Source organism: Hylobates moloch, unplaced genomic scaffold, assembly GCF_009828535.3.
Source record: "Hylobates moloch isolate HMO894 unplaced genomic scaffold, HMol_V3 SCAFFOLD_4, whole genome shotgun sequence".
Lineage (NCBI taxonomy): Eukaryota > Metazoa > Chordata > Mammalia > Primates > Hylobatidae > Hylobates > Hylobates moloch.
This window is the reverse complement of record NW_026652279.1, coordinates 146636187-146653143: the sequence shown is the minus strand read 5'-3', so window position 1 is coordinate 146653143 and position 16957 is coordinate 146636187.

Here is a 16957-nt window from a genome sequence, read left to right as displayed (position 1 = left end):
AACTATTGTTAATATACATAACATGAGAATGGCCTAGTTTCCAGGAGTTTCTCAAAACTCCAGAAAAATATACATTGGATCTTAGCCTAAAATCCTTGGCAACTTTTATTGCCCACGGCTTACAGATATAGTTGCTTGGATGAATGAAATACTTTCAATAGTAATTATCGTGAATGGAAAAAATAGTTCCATAAAGAGTTGGACACAATTTCTATTCTATTATAGAACAGAGTTTTAACTGAACCAAAAAATAAACAAACATCTTCAAAGGTTTATTATGTTGGTGCTAATATCTTCACTCTAAAATGGTTCCTCCATTTCAAATAATTGCTCTATTTTTGTCTTAGCTTGATTTTTCATATTCTGCACAAGAAAACATTTCTTGGTTTGGCAATCTGTTACCTGAATTTAAACATTCATTTTTTCCCTCTTATCTTGATTAAAAAAGGAGGGTAATGCTCAGGAAGAAAAATCTTAATACTCTTTACAGATAACATGTTAAATGTATTCTAAAACAATGGCAACTTTGAAGAAGGTATGATTTCTATGAGAGAGAATGCTATGGTAGAATAATGACGTCCTCTCCAAAATTCATGTTGAAACCTAATTTCCAGTGCAACAATATTAAGTGATATGGCCAATAAGAGGAGATTATGTCTTTATGGCTATGCCCTCATGAATAGGATTAGCACTTTAATAAGAGGGCTGGAGGTAAAAGAGAGTGCTATCTTTTCCACCTTCTTCCACCTTCTGCCATACAAAGGCACAGCAACAAAGCACCATATTGGAAGTTGAGAGCAGCCCTTACCAATGTCTGTACCTTGATCTTTGACTTCCTAGCCTCCACAACTGTAAGAAATAATTTTTTTAATTTAGAAATTAATCAGCATGTGATATTTTCTTATAGCACGAAAAATAAACTAAAAAACATAAGTCATGAACTGCTTAATGATGAGAGTACATGCATTGTTAGGTTATTCCATCATTGTGCAAACATCACAGAGTGTATTTACACCAACAAACATGGTATAGCCTTCTACAAACCTAGATTTGTGTGGTATAACCTATTGCTTATTATATGTAGATGATATAGCCCACTATCCACCTAGATTGTGTGGTATAACCTATTGTTTATAGGCTACAAACTTGTACAGCATGTTATTGTACTGAATATAGTAAGCAACTATAACACAAATAACTAGGTGATAGGAATTTTTCAGTTCCATCATAATCTTATGAGTATATGCAGTCTGTATTTTACATAAATGTCATTTTGCTGTGTATGACTTTTTTAAATTTCTAGTCTAGTTATAAGACATAAATTAGGACATAAAAGAAGTTTGAATCCTAACTAACAGGAAAACTGCAAAGTAAATTCACTTACAGTTTCTAATAAAAAGTGTGTAATTATGATACTATCTTTACATAAAATGCGTATTATATAACTTATGTCTTCTATCTTTTTATAATCTTGTACTCTTTAATGATACAATTTTTGTAAACTATTTTAATGTATCTTTGTTTCTCAGTTCTAGGAGGAAGTCAGTGCACCACCAATTAGCTCACTGTAAAATTTTCAATTCATAGAAAATTGCAGGCAATGATCAAGAAAGTGTTCCGTTCCTCCAATTGTTTTGCTTGATCTCAAAGTCATTAACTGGGTCAAAGGTCTAAATGTAATTGGTTGTAATTTAGTGAATAGAATTATATATTTCTTTGCATCAAAGGTTATTATATTGATGTCAAAGATCACTAAACTCTGTCCAGAATTATGTGATGTGAATCTAAAGAGGGATGTAGTCAAAGAGCTTAGGCTAGAGAATAATATTCTGAAATAGGTCAAACCTCTGAAATTCCCTAGCTTTAAAGGAACAAGCTGTGCACAGCAAAGACAAAAAAAAAAAAAAAAAGCATTTTAAGTACTTTTTCTTTATTTTAACACTTAGAAGAGTAGTGAATGCTTGGTAAAGTATTGGCAGATGGTCTCATTACATAAAACGGCTATTAAGGAGTGTCATCACTGATAAAATGCAGTATGCTACCCACATTCAAAGTGGTGAATTACGGAAACACAATTCTACATTATTGCTGTTCCAATGGTTGTGATGGTTTTACTATAAATTATGCCATTCCTGTGAAGTCATATCTTATATATGAATATTACACAACAGAAAGTTCTAAAGCAAACTCATATCCATTATAGGAAAGAAATACTAAACTTTATTCTTGGTTGGTGTACAATATTTCATACATAGAGACAGAATATATGTAGCATAGATGAAGAGTTTTTGGCACCTCTTCCAAATATGATGAAGAAAGGCAGCTCAACTTTAGAATTCAGGCCAAGACACTCCCTCCTGTGCTTAAGGAGCCAATTGCTCATGGAGAAGCTTTCCCGTGCCCAGTGGTGTGGGACTGCATTTTGTAGCTATGTTCTAGGAAAAAGTTTTTTATGCTTAAATGACCTCCTTAGCTGATTCAAGAACAAATTAAATTTCAGCAAGCCATCTTTTGATTCTGTTTATTTGGATAGACTGAAAATCCAGGGGTACAGCTGTTAAAAAATTGCTGAGCTAATATTTAGAATGATATTAGCTGAATTCCTCCTAGAAGAGTGTAAGCAAGGGTATTTCAGAGGCAGGAAGAAAAGATTTTTAATCCTTCCTAGTGTAAGTTTACTATCCATATGCCTAGATGCAGCCTGACACTTGGGCTATAATTTATAAACTGGATGGCAGTTTGTGGGCCAACATTATTGTTGGGTCCAGGGAGACATGTGGAGCCGAGTGGCATTGGCCTAGCCAGGTGAAGTGCATATCAGTGTCTCATTAGACATTACTTAGAGTTATGTGAAAGAAATAAAGCCTTGGTCAAATAAAAGGGACACATTTTAAATAGTGTTTTTAAAATATGAATAAAAGTTGTAGAGTGTGTGTGTGTTTGTGTGTGTGTGTACATATGTGCATGTTCAAGCCTCTTTTTAATGTTAGATATAGAACTAAATCTTTGAAACGCTGGTGTAGAGAATTCTAGACAATAAACTTTTCTAATTTCTCTTCCTCATTAATATTCCATTGGTGCTGTCTTAAAGTCATATATGTATCTCTTGAGACAAGTTATCCAATCTTGATGTGATGCAGTTTCCTCAATTACAAAATAAGTTAGTACTCATAGAGTTGTTATTTGGATTCAATGTGTTAATATTTCCAAAGTGGCTGGCTCATAATAGGCATTATATTACCTTTTCTTAAAAAAATAAAATTTAAAAAACTATAATAAAGAAAATCAGAAAGCTTTCTTCAGAAGATTTAGGAAAACTTGCTGATTTTTCTAGATAGGAATTCTTCTGAATTATGCCAGATTTAAATTTCAGGTATGTTTTCCTTAGCATATCTGTAATAAGGTCAGATAGAAATGAGTTAATCTATTTTCATTAACAAGTCTTCACAATATGGAAAATAAAAAGGATAAATATTTATAGCTGTGATCAGAAAATGAGCCTGACTTCTACAATGGCAAAATATAAGATTATCATGCAAAATTTAGATTCTACATATAAAATAGAATAATTTGACCCTTGGCAATAATTTATTCTGCCAATGATATTAATAATAAAATTTCATTCTATACTGCTTTACTTTCATACGAAAAATATATCAACAATACTTAATGGTTGTTTGTTCCCCATGGGAATGTAATATTATTAGTCTTTGCCAGAATTTGAGGTAATTGAATCATATTTAAAGTTTGAAGGCTAAGAACTAAAGGAAATATAACTTAAAACTCAATTGAGATGAATAATAAAAATAAAAAAGTCATTGAAATTCATGTGAACCTAAAACCAATGAATTTCACACCGCCCAAATTAGGTTATCTCTCAGGAAACTAACGATTGTTTGTGACATTTTAAAAACCGAATGTTGGAATGAAAAATCCTATAATAAAAATATGTTTATATATTTATATTTAGCCACGTAAAAAGCTTTTAAATATTTTTCTAGTATTTCTGAACAGACACAAAATTAAGACACATCTCGAAACAGTATATGGAACTACCTAGAATTCAAATGATGCATTAACCGTGTTCAAATTAATCACAATGATGATTTAGGTAGAAGTTTTATTGTTTTCCATTTAAAATTAATTATATTACATTTGTAATATGTACAGCCATTTTTCAAATGTATATGATTAAGGGATATAATACAAAAAAACCAAATAAACAAAATCCCCAACATGTAAAAAAAAACCTCTTTCTTTCGAAGGGTAAAGTGGCATTATACATCACAGATATTTATTGGTTGAAGTGGTTTCCCTTGCCGTGAACTACTTTTGCCTATCTCATGTGAACATCCGGGTGACAATGACATTTAAGTGAGAGTCCATGTGCATTCATTACTGTGTATGAAGAGAAAGGTTACATTTGGTAAAACTAACCTCTTTGTAGTCTCAGTAACAGAAGAACAATTTACACATCAAAGAGTGAGCTACCCAGCTAGACTGAGAGCTTTTCAATAGACCCTTGAAAAAAAAGAAGAAAGAAGAGGTGATCTAATCCTCTAAACCAGTGTGAACTCTAGACTGATCTTAACTATGAACAGTCTCTCTACAGGATAAAATAACTTTATATTATCATATTTTAAAATATGGAGATCTGGTATTCTGTATAATGATTTACTCTCACATACCTGAAAACAAAATGGTGTTTCTTATTTGGCAGTAGCAAACCTTCACATTGAAAAGATGACATTCATGGTTGAAAATTCCCACTTCCTCTGTGACAGCCGGATATCTGAGATCTCACAGTCATGCTACAATGATGGAGGAATGAACAAAACAAACCGAGATCAGAATTACTTCCCTGGTGAAGTACAGGATATAAGCCATTTTCTGCTTGAACTAGCTCTTTGCCCTCTATCCATGAATTCCTATTCATCAATGGAATATTATGAATCGGTATTTGTGTCTGTAAATTTTGTCTTTTACTTTTTTCTTCTCAAGTAGCATCACACAAAGAAAGGGGTTTACAAATAAATAGTAGGGTTTCCTTAATTGAGATACTCTAAGTGAAAGTATTTGAGACAAAATAAATTGGAAAAAAATAATTTACATGAAGCTGTGGGTTCAAGTGCCAGATCATAAGTTATGTAACCTTGCTGTTTCATTTTCTTCTTCTGAAAAATGAAGTTAATACCATCTTCCTTACTTGCCTCATAGCATCTGGGTAAGGTAAAAAGAGATGATACATAAGTGAAAGCGTTTGACAGAGTACAAGCCTGTACACATTTCTCATGATCACCATGCCTTTGCCCATTTTCTGCTTTTCTCTCTCTAATAACCATAGTTCTGTCAGTTATATTACATAAACTCCTGAAGTGAATGTATAAAAATTGAGCTGTATTTAGAACAACTGTAAGAACATAGGATTAAACAGAACTTCACTGACATCAAAATCTGGGCTCTTTTTATTTAAAACACTTTTTCATTTAAAGGCCATCTAAAGTCTAAAACAATAGCCTCATTATAGAGAAATTCTCAGGATGTATTGGGAACTTAATGGCAGGTACCATGTTTAAAGAAAATACAATTGTAATCCAAAAGTCTGGTATTGATTATTTTACTAGTTTACTTGGATTCCTGTGACATTAAGAGAAATTTGGAAATTAAATGAATATAGGCTTTAAAAAATATTTTAATTGTTCTGGTTTTGATGTAAAAGGAAATTCTGCAAAATATTCTTTAGAGAGAACTAAGCTATTGCATAGCATGTGGTTTTAGGGATGCGTTTTAATGGCTGTGTGTTTACGTGTATGTGTGTGTTTAAAAGTGACACCCTGTTTTGAATTATTGGCATGTGTGGGTATGGCTAGGATAAAAATGGTAAAGCAACACAGGCTGTCTACACTATATGAATCTAAAAATTCCTTAATTTGTGGCCTCAATTTTTTCCCCTAGAATAGTTTGTTGAGATTTTACTACTCTTCTCAGAATAAACTTTAAATGGAAAGTACCAGTGAATTAACTGTAGAGTTGAAGAAGTGATAAATGTGAACAGAACTTCCCAAGTAGGGTTGGCAGATTTAAAAATAATAAATAAGCAAACAAATAAATAAATAATACAATGCAGGCTATCTACTAAATTCAAATTTCAGGTAAGAAACAAATTTTTTTGCCCCATGTAATATTTGGAACATACATATACTAAACAAAAACTTATTTTTTCCCTGAGCTTTAATTTCAATTATCGATTTTTTATGCTGTGTAATAAATTACCACAACTTTAGCATCTTAAATCAATATCCATATTTTATTCAATCATTTCCTGTAAGTCCAACATGAGGGCATTTCTGATCAACATCTGTGTTCTCTGCTCAGGGTCTGCAACACTTGAAATGAAGGCATCAGCTGGGCTGTGTTCTTATCTGGAAGCCAGACTAGAGAAGGATCCATTTCTCCAGCCTGGTGAGTGAATTTATTTTGTTTGGTTGTAGAGTTCACGTTAGCTTGCTTCTTGGAAGCCAGCTGTGGAAAGAAAGTTTCTGCTGCTTTGAGTCTCTGCCTTCAGGGAAGACCTAGTTTTTTGTTTGTTTGTTTGTTTGTTTTAAAGGCAGAGTATAACTTGGTTAGTCATACCTAGAATAGTTTCCCTTTGTATTAATTGAATGGCAATCAATTGGGGAACTTAATAACATCAACAAAATATCTCATTTTTACCATATAAGAAAGCATAATCACTATGATAGCTCATCACCTTTACCATATTCTCTTGAGTAGAAGCATGTCACAGGATCAAGAAGATGGGCTTACACAAGGATGTGTCTCATTTTGGGTCACCTTAAAGGTTTCAACCACATTTATTTAGCAAGTCTATCCCAGAAAGCATGTGTGTTTTAATTATGTATGATTACCATAATTGGAGATATCAAATCCATACATATTAGTTTTTAAGTGATATGTATACAGGATAACACAAGGGTCAAGAATTTTAGAGAACGAATGTTATATAGTTTCTACCAGCTGTTTCTATGATCATGTTTTCAAGATTTATCAAATTATGCCCAAATAGACAGAAATTGGAAAAAATAGCATCACATTAATTTGAGAGTGATACAGTGTTAGAATTACAATCATCATCACTTGCTTATTAATTGTATAAACATATATTGAGTTTCACTATGTTAAAGAATTATGTTAAGTCCCAGCATGACAGAGATGGGCGATATCCCACTGCTCCCCTCAAAGAATCTAAAGTCGAGAGAAAGAAAGATACATATATTCAGATAACCCTAAATTATTAAACAGAAAATAGCTGATTGAAGCCTTTTTCACTGCAATTTTACTTTGTCAAAAAATGTCATGAGATAGTTCAATTAGCAAATAAGTTTTAGACAAGTCAGGAAGTTGCAGCCTATAATCATTTTTTGAAGATACATAATGCACACATTAATATGTTGTGGGGGAGTTCAACTAGCAAATAAGATTTAGACAAATCAGGGTGTCAGGAAGTTGCATCCCATAATCATTCTTGAAGATAAGTAATACACACATTAATATGGAAAGTCTTTAACGTATTGTTTATAAGGTGCTTAACTTTGCATAACCTAGTATTTCACAATAATTTCAGACTGTCAAGAGACATTTTTATGTAACACATAGTAACATATAGAACCAGAGTTCTATCAGATACCCTCTGAATATGTTGTAGTAGAAAGGTGATGTTGAGAGGGAAGAGGCTACTGGCATGTTAGGTTTAAAATGATGCGTTACAGTAATTGCACACCTATATTTGGATTCACCATCTAAACATTTGCCCAGCATCATATCTTGGAGTTTTTCTATATTCCTCCTTTTTACTTTGCCCAGCTCTTGTTACATAGTCAGCTCTGTCCACTCCACTTCCTAAATAAGTCAATGGATCAAGTGTGTCTTATTGGCCATTGTAGCAACCCTGAAGGAGAAGCTTCTTGGAGACAGGTTGTCAGGAAAGGTCATTTCTGATAGGTTGTCAAAAATATCTTCAGTGACAGATATGTGTTGTCTCTGAAATCGTATGTGGATCTCAGTGAAAGAAGAGGAGAGGTGTCATGTCAGCACAGGTATGTAAAAGTGTTCTTTATTCTTTCGTTTAACTGTCAGTAATTTTACAGCTGTTTTGCAAACTCTCATAGCAGTGCACCTGTACAGTAAATGAATGAATTCCATTTACATATTTAAGCAATTAAAGGTGTTAAATCTCACTAATTGTGCATAATTATAATTCAGTGATTATACCAAACAAATCTTACTTTACAATTTAAATGACGACTCTATAATTCATTACTATTCTGTGTGACTCAGCAAAAGATAGCATTTTTAGGCTCCCATCTTTAAAAATATTCGACGTCAATATTTTTCTATGGGCTTGGTTGAAAACATAAACTTCTTATTTGCAATGCAGTTCAGGCAGGAGAATATTTGTGCACTGTTTCTTAGTCACTGCCTATGACCACTGCGTGCAGGACCTGTCATCATGCAGGCTTTTGCCTCTGCCCCAAGGACTTCATGACATTTTTGCACAAATCGAGCTTTCCCTATTCAGTAGCTTACACGCTACTATATATTTTTTTCTTTCCCTGCTGTCACTTCTTAGCCGTCAGCAATGTCTCACACTGCTTCAACTTGCCACATAATGGGGTTTTGTGATGTTTTCTCTGCCTGACTTGTTTGTGATCACCCTGCTTCAACTTATCAGTCAGTATGTGGTTTGACTTCCTGTCATTCACCCTCTTTTACAGACTAGCCCCATAAAGCTAAATTGTAATGCCTGTGACTCCATTGCCACTGGGCTCACAGTGTATCACAACCGAAGAATTGTCTGAGAATTTTATTTTAAGTAGAAAGTATGAGCTGGAAGCCACAGGACAATATGCTATCTGTTAGTGTGCCAAAGATGTGCTCACTTTCCTCATTAGCCTCTCTAGCTCATCTCTGCCTGCATCATTTGATTGGCATTTTGCTAAACTAATACACTTTCATGATCAATTTTAGCTGATAATTTTCAACTTCCTATCTTGGCTGAAATCGGATCTTCTTGACATGATCCAGGATTGCTTCAAGGCAGATTATCAACCTAAAGCATTCCTAACATCGTGCATTTTCTAATGGACATTGCTGGACAATGATGCTTGCAGAAACTTCTTAAGGAATTTGGCAATAACACAGGCAGCTGAAGAAAAAGAAGTTTATAAAGGACTACAATAATTTGAAACCAGTCAAGGAAATAGCAGGTTGTCCACTCATCAGTGGTGACTATGTTTGAAATTGATTCTGTGGTAACCTGAGAAAAAACAGATGTTTGTTTTAGAAAGTAAACTAGCGCTGATTGCCAAGGTCTGATTCCACAGGCAAAGCTGAGGATCTCATTATTTATTCCCAAATAATAAATAAAATGTGTTTACATGGAAATGTTAAATATCATGATATTAACCATCTGGATCTATCTGTTCTGAGATTTGTGTAAAATCTTGTCAAACCACTCAGAATTTTGTATTGCTTTCATCTTTTTTCTTAATTAATTTTATAAAAATATCTTTCTACTTTTTATGATTGGCAAAATAATAAGTACTTATCTTGAAAAAGGGGCAATAGAGAACATAAAATATAGAAAATAAATCATACAAAATGTTATTTACACAATTATTTATATTTTGCCATTTTATTCCAGATTTTCTATATCTATATCTGTGAGTAATATAGAGAAGTAGCTCCTGCTGTCATTATTTGCAGAAAGACCATATTCTTATTTTCCTGTGAGCTTTCCCAAGTATCTTACAGAAGCTATATGTGTCTTTTATTTTTTGAAAAAGATTTTCACTGTCTATCGATAACTCAGAAAAGACCTATTAGCATTTCAAGGCTAGATTCCTGTTGCTTTGTTAGAAGGTACATTTTTGAAATCACAAAAACAGAAACCTAAATTCAGTGTACTTCTGATTAGTTCCCTCACTGTGTTTTCTCCCTTTCTTGGCATGTGTATTTTAATCTTTGTTTGAAGAATGCTTATGCCACTAAATATCCATATTATCATTTAGAAAACTCACCTTGCTATTGTCTTGAGACCCTATAAAGAAACCTTTGCACAGTCAAAGTAGTTCATGCCAGCTTCCTATTTTGAAGCAAGTTGAACCTCAGTATAGCAAATGGAAGTTTTAAGTTGTAATAAAAGACAAAAATGTCAACATGAGACATTCCTATCAGACAAAATAAATAACTGAATTTCTAAAAATGACCTAAAGGCATACAAATGACCAGGTTTCATATCAATTTCTGTGTGTAAAGGTAGAATGTTTATATTCCTACCATGATGAGATCATATATTGACAGCTGCAACTACCATTGCTGCTAGGATTAGGTCAATCACATGGTTTCGCCTTTAGTGTGTTGAGGCGAATACAACTTGGTATGACGTGGCTTTACTGTTCTGACTTCTCCTTTTTTGATATAACACATTTCCTTTTTCACAGTGTTTTTCTATAGCCACGGTTACCACTGCAACACTCTAAGAGATCTCTACATTAGTTTCATTCCTAAAAGGTATTCTGGAAATGCCAGAAACTCAATATTAACTAAGTTTACAGAAATAAATAATACAATGAACAAACAAATTTAGAAATAAACTCACATTCTGCAAAGTTGCACAGATGTCTTCAACTGGAGACTTTAATATGCTAATGTGCTTTCTGAATTTCTATGATTTCCCAAATGTATTTGCCTATCAATGCCTTATTGGAGGCATCTTGTGGACTATTTGTTCCTTGGAATGTCTTTGTAAAATCCTGTCCTAGCTAATTAACTGTAGATCCTCTGGGTCCTCCTCCTAATCTAGTCAGTGATTATAATTTTCATTGAAAAACATAGGGTCAGCTTGAGATCAGCTCCTTGTGGGTACCGAGAGTTGGTACCAGAATTCTGGATTTTTTTGTTTGTTTTTCTGTTTAAAGCAGAGAGTTTCCAGTGATGGTCAGTTTTTGCTTTGACCAACATGGAGTTAAATCCAGAATTCTGGTTTTTGTTTCCCTATTTACAGCAGAGAGTTTCTAGTGATGGTCGGTTTCTGCTTTGGCCAATAGAATGTCTATGATCTGGTACTAGGTAAGGTGGTTGTAATCTTATTCAGTGTTTGAGTTTACACCTATTTCCAACCATAGAAGCAAGTACCCTCTCAAAGGGACTATTTGTCCATGTCTAGGGTAATCTCTTATTAATTTTCACTTGCTTTTGTTAGGCAATGGAAAGTTTTTGTTGAGTTCATTGTATAAGCATGTTATAAACTGATGTAGTAACAACCCTACTCTTATCTACTTAACACTACAGAAGTTTCTTTTTTTGTGTGCATATTTAGTGAGGATCCCTATAATATTCCCAGGCTATATTGATTCATGTATCAATCAATGATTCCAAATGGCTCTCGAACATGAGGCCTCCATGTTAATAGCTAACAGGAAGAGATAATCTAAAGAATGGTATAGGGGATGCACTCTGCCTATGCCAACAAAGTTCTTCAAATGACCTGCATGAAAACTAAGAATGTGTAAGTTTAGTTTAGAATCTATGCAGTAGATAAGGTGGTCCCCTTCTCTGCTCTCTTGTGATTAGCTGCTCATTCATAGTTTGATGAATCCCTTCTGATATCAGATCCTAAAAATAACTAATTTCTGCTAATAAAACTTACCAGTGTTTATCCTAATTTATTTTCTCACATTTGCAGACTGTATTTTTCACTTGACTATGTTCAATTTCTATTTTGTGAAATCTACTGAATCCATCATGCCATAGTCCCCTGGGTATGAAAAATACAGAAAGGGCTTCTTTGGGAAAGGAGGGCCAATTCTACTTTCAGTTTCCAGCAGGGAAAATAGTCATGATTAGAAGCCAATATAAATAAATCTGCAAGGCACCATTAGACAGTGTGACTGAGTATATTCTATAGCATATACTGCTTTAGTCAACAGATAGGCTAAGCTTACCATAAAATTAAGTGGAGAAGCAAGTTGGTCTTTGGTTCTCTTCCATACTCACTCTTGACTATCTTCCTCTGCCCACTCCCTTTGATAAAATATCCTCATGAGGTGAGTTAGAAGCCAGGTTTAAAGCAATATTTAAGGCATTATTGCCAGAACAGTTACTGATGCTCCAATAGAGAAAGGGAAATGAAGAGTGAGTATAACTCTAAAACTAAAGAGTAGTTTCTCTTTCTATCAAGGCGGATAGAGGTCAACTGACATCCGTTTTAATCCCTATTTGTTGTTGTGCAGTTTGGAATTAGTCACACATACTTTAAGTTTCCCTTTCATAAAAAAAGGATTTGGATCTTATTATCTTAAAATTCTCCTTAGTTCAAAAAAAAGTAGTAACATTTCTTAGCATCTTTATTTTCAGTAAATCCAGTAGAAATTTCATTTTCTATTCAGTCTTTCTAATTTAATTGTCACTTAGTATTGTTCTGCTTAACAATAGTATTGATAAAATATGATGTAATGGAACAATGCAGAATAATAATACAGGCTTCAAAGTTAGAATTCTAGTTTAAATCCCAGGTTAACAGCTGGCTAGTGTGTATCACTTGGCATGTTATTTAACTCCTAAGTCTCAATTAATAACTTCTTAAATAATGGTTTAGTGAGGCAAATGCACAATCCTAGGTGTGTAACGTACACATAAAACTACTATAATGAATGATGTTGTCTTTTCTGTTTTTAAAACGATATTTGGACACTTATCCTAATAACAATTATTAAAATGTGGGGGCAATTTGTAGAGCAGATATTTGGACACTTTGAGGAGCCTATGGTATTATGCCATTCAGATGATATAATTTGTGGTTGAACATACTCTTCCCTTATGGGTATGGTCCACAGAAAAAGCCCACAAGGTCATTGTGGAAATTCTGATATCAAATCCCAGGTTGCTGCACCTATGGGAAAAGACAGTTATTCTATGGCTCTCATGCTAAGAACAGCAAACTCACTTTAATTGGTGATATGGTTTGGCTGTGTCCCCACCCAAAGTTCACCGTGAATTGCAGCTCCCATAATTCCCATGTGTTGTGGGAGGAACCTGGTGGAAGACAATTCAATCATGGAGGCGGTTTCATCTATACCCTTCTCATGGCAGTGAATAAGTCTCACGAGATCTGATGGTTTTATAAGGAGAAACTCCTTTCACTTGCTTCTCATTCTCTCTCTTGCCTGCTGCCACGTAAGACTTGCCTTCTGCCATGATTGTGAGGCTTCCCCAGCCACGTGGAATTGAGTCCGTTAAACCTCCTTTTCTATGTAATTTATCCCATCTCAGGTATGTCTTTATCAGCAGTGTGAAATCAGACTGATAAAATCAGACATTTATTTTTGGGGAAAATGTATATACCCATGGCATGTATAATATAAATACTTGCTAAAAGTTTTAAAAATTAGCTTCTTTTCTTGATGAAGAGAATTAAAACTCAGGAAGAAAAATTCCAATTATTATGCTAGGATGCTCATTATCTAGCAGAAATAATTATATTCAGCTTTCAATTATTGTTAAATATTTTTCCCTTAATATTGGACACCAGGAGATAATTATTTAGAGTGTGAAGCTTGTGATAACACCTGTCAACCTCTCAGAAGCAACAACAATATGTTATAACCAAACTAAACATCTACAAAACCAAACTAATCACAGATATTTTTACTTTAATTCACAATTGAATCTTTCAGATATTCTAATAGCTATTTCGTTGAAAAGAAAAACACATAAAGATATGTATGAAATACTGAGTAAAACAAATTTAAGCAGTTTTCTTAATTGTAAAGTTTTTTCAACATTTTAATATGCTGGTTCAAACTTTTAAGAGAACAGATATATTTATAATAAGTACATATTTATAAGAGGACATATATGGTATATATAAAATAAACATATACTAAAAGGATATGATATGCACTGATAATAAATATATATTAAATATATAAACAAATTCAGTATATATTTTATTAAATACATACTACAATTATATTATGTTTTCAGAGAACATAGTCTTGTATAAAAATATATACTTTATTATTCCCAGGAAATTAAGAATTTTAAAAATGTTGTTCTTTGCTGTCCAAGATCCCAAATACACCCTAAAAAAATCTGAATGCTGTCAGTTAATTTTAATTATAAATGCTACATTTAAATAACTATAGTAAAAGATTACATTTTTCTGAAATCTCATAAGAACATGTGCTTTATGTGTTTTGTTGTCAAAATTTCCAAAACACAGCTTACCCTGAGCCTTCTGTTTGGCTTTGCTTCTGACTTAGTGACAAATGGAAAAAATGTAGAAAGAAAGAAGAAAGTAAAGCGAACTGACTCTGCTTTTCTCAACCATTTTCCTTGCTTAAATAGAATTTGTTCTAATTTCCAAGTACAGTTTTAAAGCTACACAGAAATAAAAAAAAAACAACAAAAATAGCATTATGGAAGTCTCTACTCTTTCCAGCTCTCAATCTCCAGTTTTGACATTATCACCTTCGAATCTTTTAATGTATGGTTTGTGACATGTATTAAATATCATATTTTTTATTGAAATAGGATTAAAATTTTAATATATCCAGAGCTATATTTGCATCTGAATTCCATATTGTTCAAATCATAATGTTCTACTACAAATTGGTGAATTTCAATATTTCCCATATTTAAATGTAGCCTATTCAGATATTCTTTCATTCATATTGTTCATCTTTGTATTCAACACTCTATAGGTTTGTGGGAAAGGGAGATGCTATTTATTTTACTTGCACGTGATGGTAATTGAAAAGCTATACTTATATTAACACAATACATATAGGAAAGATGAAAAGTAGCTAAGATATACACGGGCCAAAGCAAAGGAGATTTAACATTGTTTTACATTTGTTATTTATACCTGATTTTTCCAACACTTTGATATTAGCCAGGCTTGCAGTTACTCTTAAGCAATGACAAGTGCAGGTGGCCCGGCTGACCATCTAATAGCCTGGGCCACCAGCCACAATTACTGGAAACTTATGGTGAGAAAGCAGTTCAAATGTTCAGTGCTTTTGAAGGTCTCTTCCTGCTAGGGTTTTCCCTGAACATATGCAAACCTCTTACACTACAGCTTTGTGCTGCTATAGTTTCATCTAATGGGGCTGGCAGAGCACTTTTTTCCCTATAGTTTTAAAAATTCACCTTAATATTTTTCGGTCCTTAGGGCATAACTGCTTTATTGGCTAAGTGTAGTTGTTAATATTGAAGTCTCTTATTCTTTCTTCTTCCAATATCTTTAAAATGTTTATATGAATGTAAATTTATGTATCACTAGTTAATCACACTACCTTTTATAGTAGAATTAACTTGAGTAGAGAAATAAAACTGTGTCAGCATATACCTACCAGTTTTACACAACAATGAACAGAACAGGTAAATTTAATTTTAAAAAATCTAAAATACTTTTGTAAATTAAAAATCTAGAAAACAGCTAAGTTTACTACACTGTCCACATCTCACTTAACTCTAAAATCATTTGAATAACATTACTTGAAACTAAAAATGTAGTAACAGTTATCAACAAAGAAATGCTTAATTATATCTACAGGTTTTGTAAGTTTTCACTTTATACACATCTATTAATATTTTCATCAATAAAGGTTTACATATGTAGGAAAATCATCATATGTTTCATGTTTCTTCCATTTATATCTGCATTTGGCTACTACAAAAATACTTTAATGTCAAGAAGCTAACTTTCATCAGAATGAATGAAAACTACATTACATTCTTTGAATTCTGGGTCACTTTGGAATAGGAAAAGAGTAATACAGAATTTTCAAATGGAAAGCCAAATGCAGGAAAGTCATCCAATAATAGTTTTTGCCTGCTGTGTTGTAGTTTGCTTATTGTTAATATTGGCTCCAAGAGGTTTGTTTTGAATTACTTCCCACAAGTTTGCTGTTTCCTATTGAGCCTTAAATGACTGACATATTAAATTATGCATGATCAACTGAAAAGGATCACTTAAAATGTTGGCACTCAGTCACCATCTGTGCTTTGTACGTTGACATATCTCACATCATTTTCATGTTTGCTTTGTAAATGGTGTGACGGTTAGGCTTTTCATAATGTTTGTTGTTCCGTGCAACTAATTCTAGTGATGGTCATATTCTGAGGATATAAAGATCCATTCAGGAAACTGTGAAGAATTTTGAACACAAAAACCTTCATTGGGTGGTGACGATTATTTCTAATATTTCTCATGACAATCAATGCAGGTATATATTCATCCAGGACTTCATTCAGTAATATGCAATATTAACACCTAAATTGTATTGCAACAAAATTTCCTTCAGAAAAGTAATCAGTGGAGCCTTTCCCACATAATGTGCATAACTTCAAAACTTGCACTAAAAATAAATTGAACACCCAAAGAAATCTTAACTATTATCATTTGATTAATCTTAAAAAACTAAGAGATCATTATGCATGCAAACTCACACACAATATTTCACAAGTATAAGATACACTGAATAACAAAGTTAAATATAGTAAGTATAGTGCATTAGAAAATAATTTCAAAGTTGGGGGAAAGAATATTAGGATACATGCACCAGAATTCTAAGTAAAGCATTTTTATCATTCTCGTGTTCCCTAAGATAGCATGGACCTAAATCTTGGACACATCATTATTACTCTCACCTAAGCCCCAAATATTTTTCCAAAATTTATATTAAATTTAATTTCTACATCATTGTCTGAAATGGCCATGATTTCTATAAAACAAAGTGAAATCCTGTGAATCACTTTTGTTTATGCATATTACTTGACTTAATAGAGTGTTAAGAGAATCATTTGCAACTGTAATTGTACGTGGCAACTACTTCATGTAAAATAAATTAAAAAATGACGACGTATATAAACCATTATACTCCCCACAAAG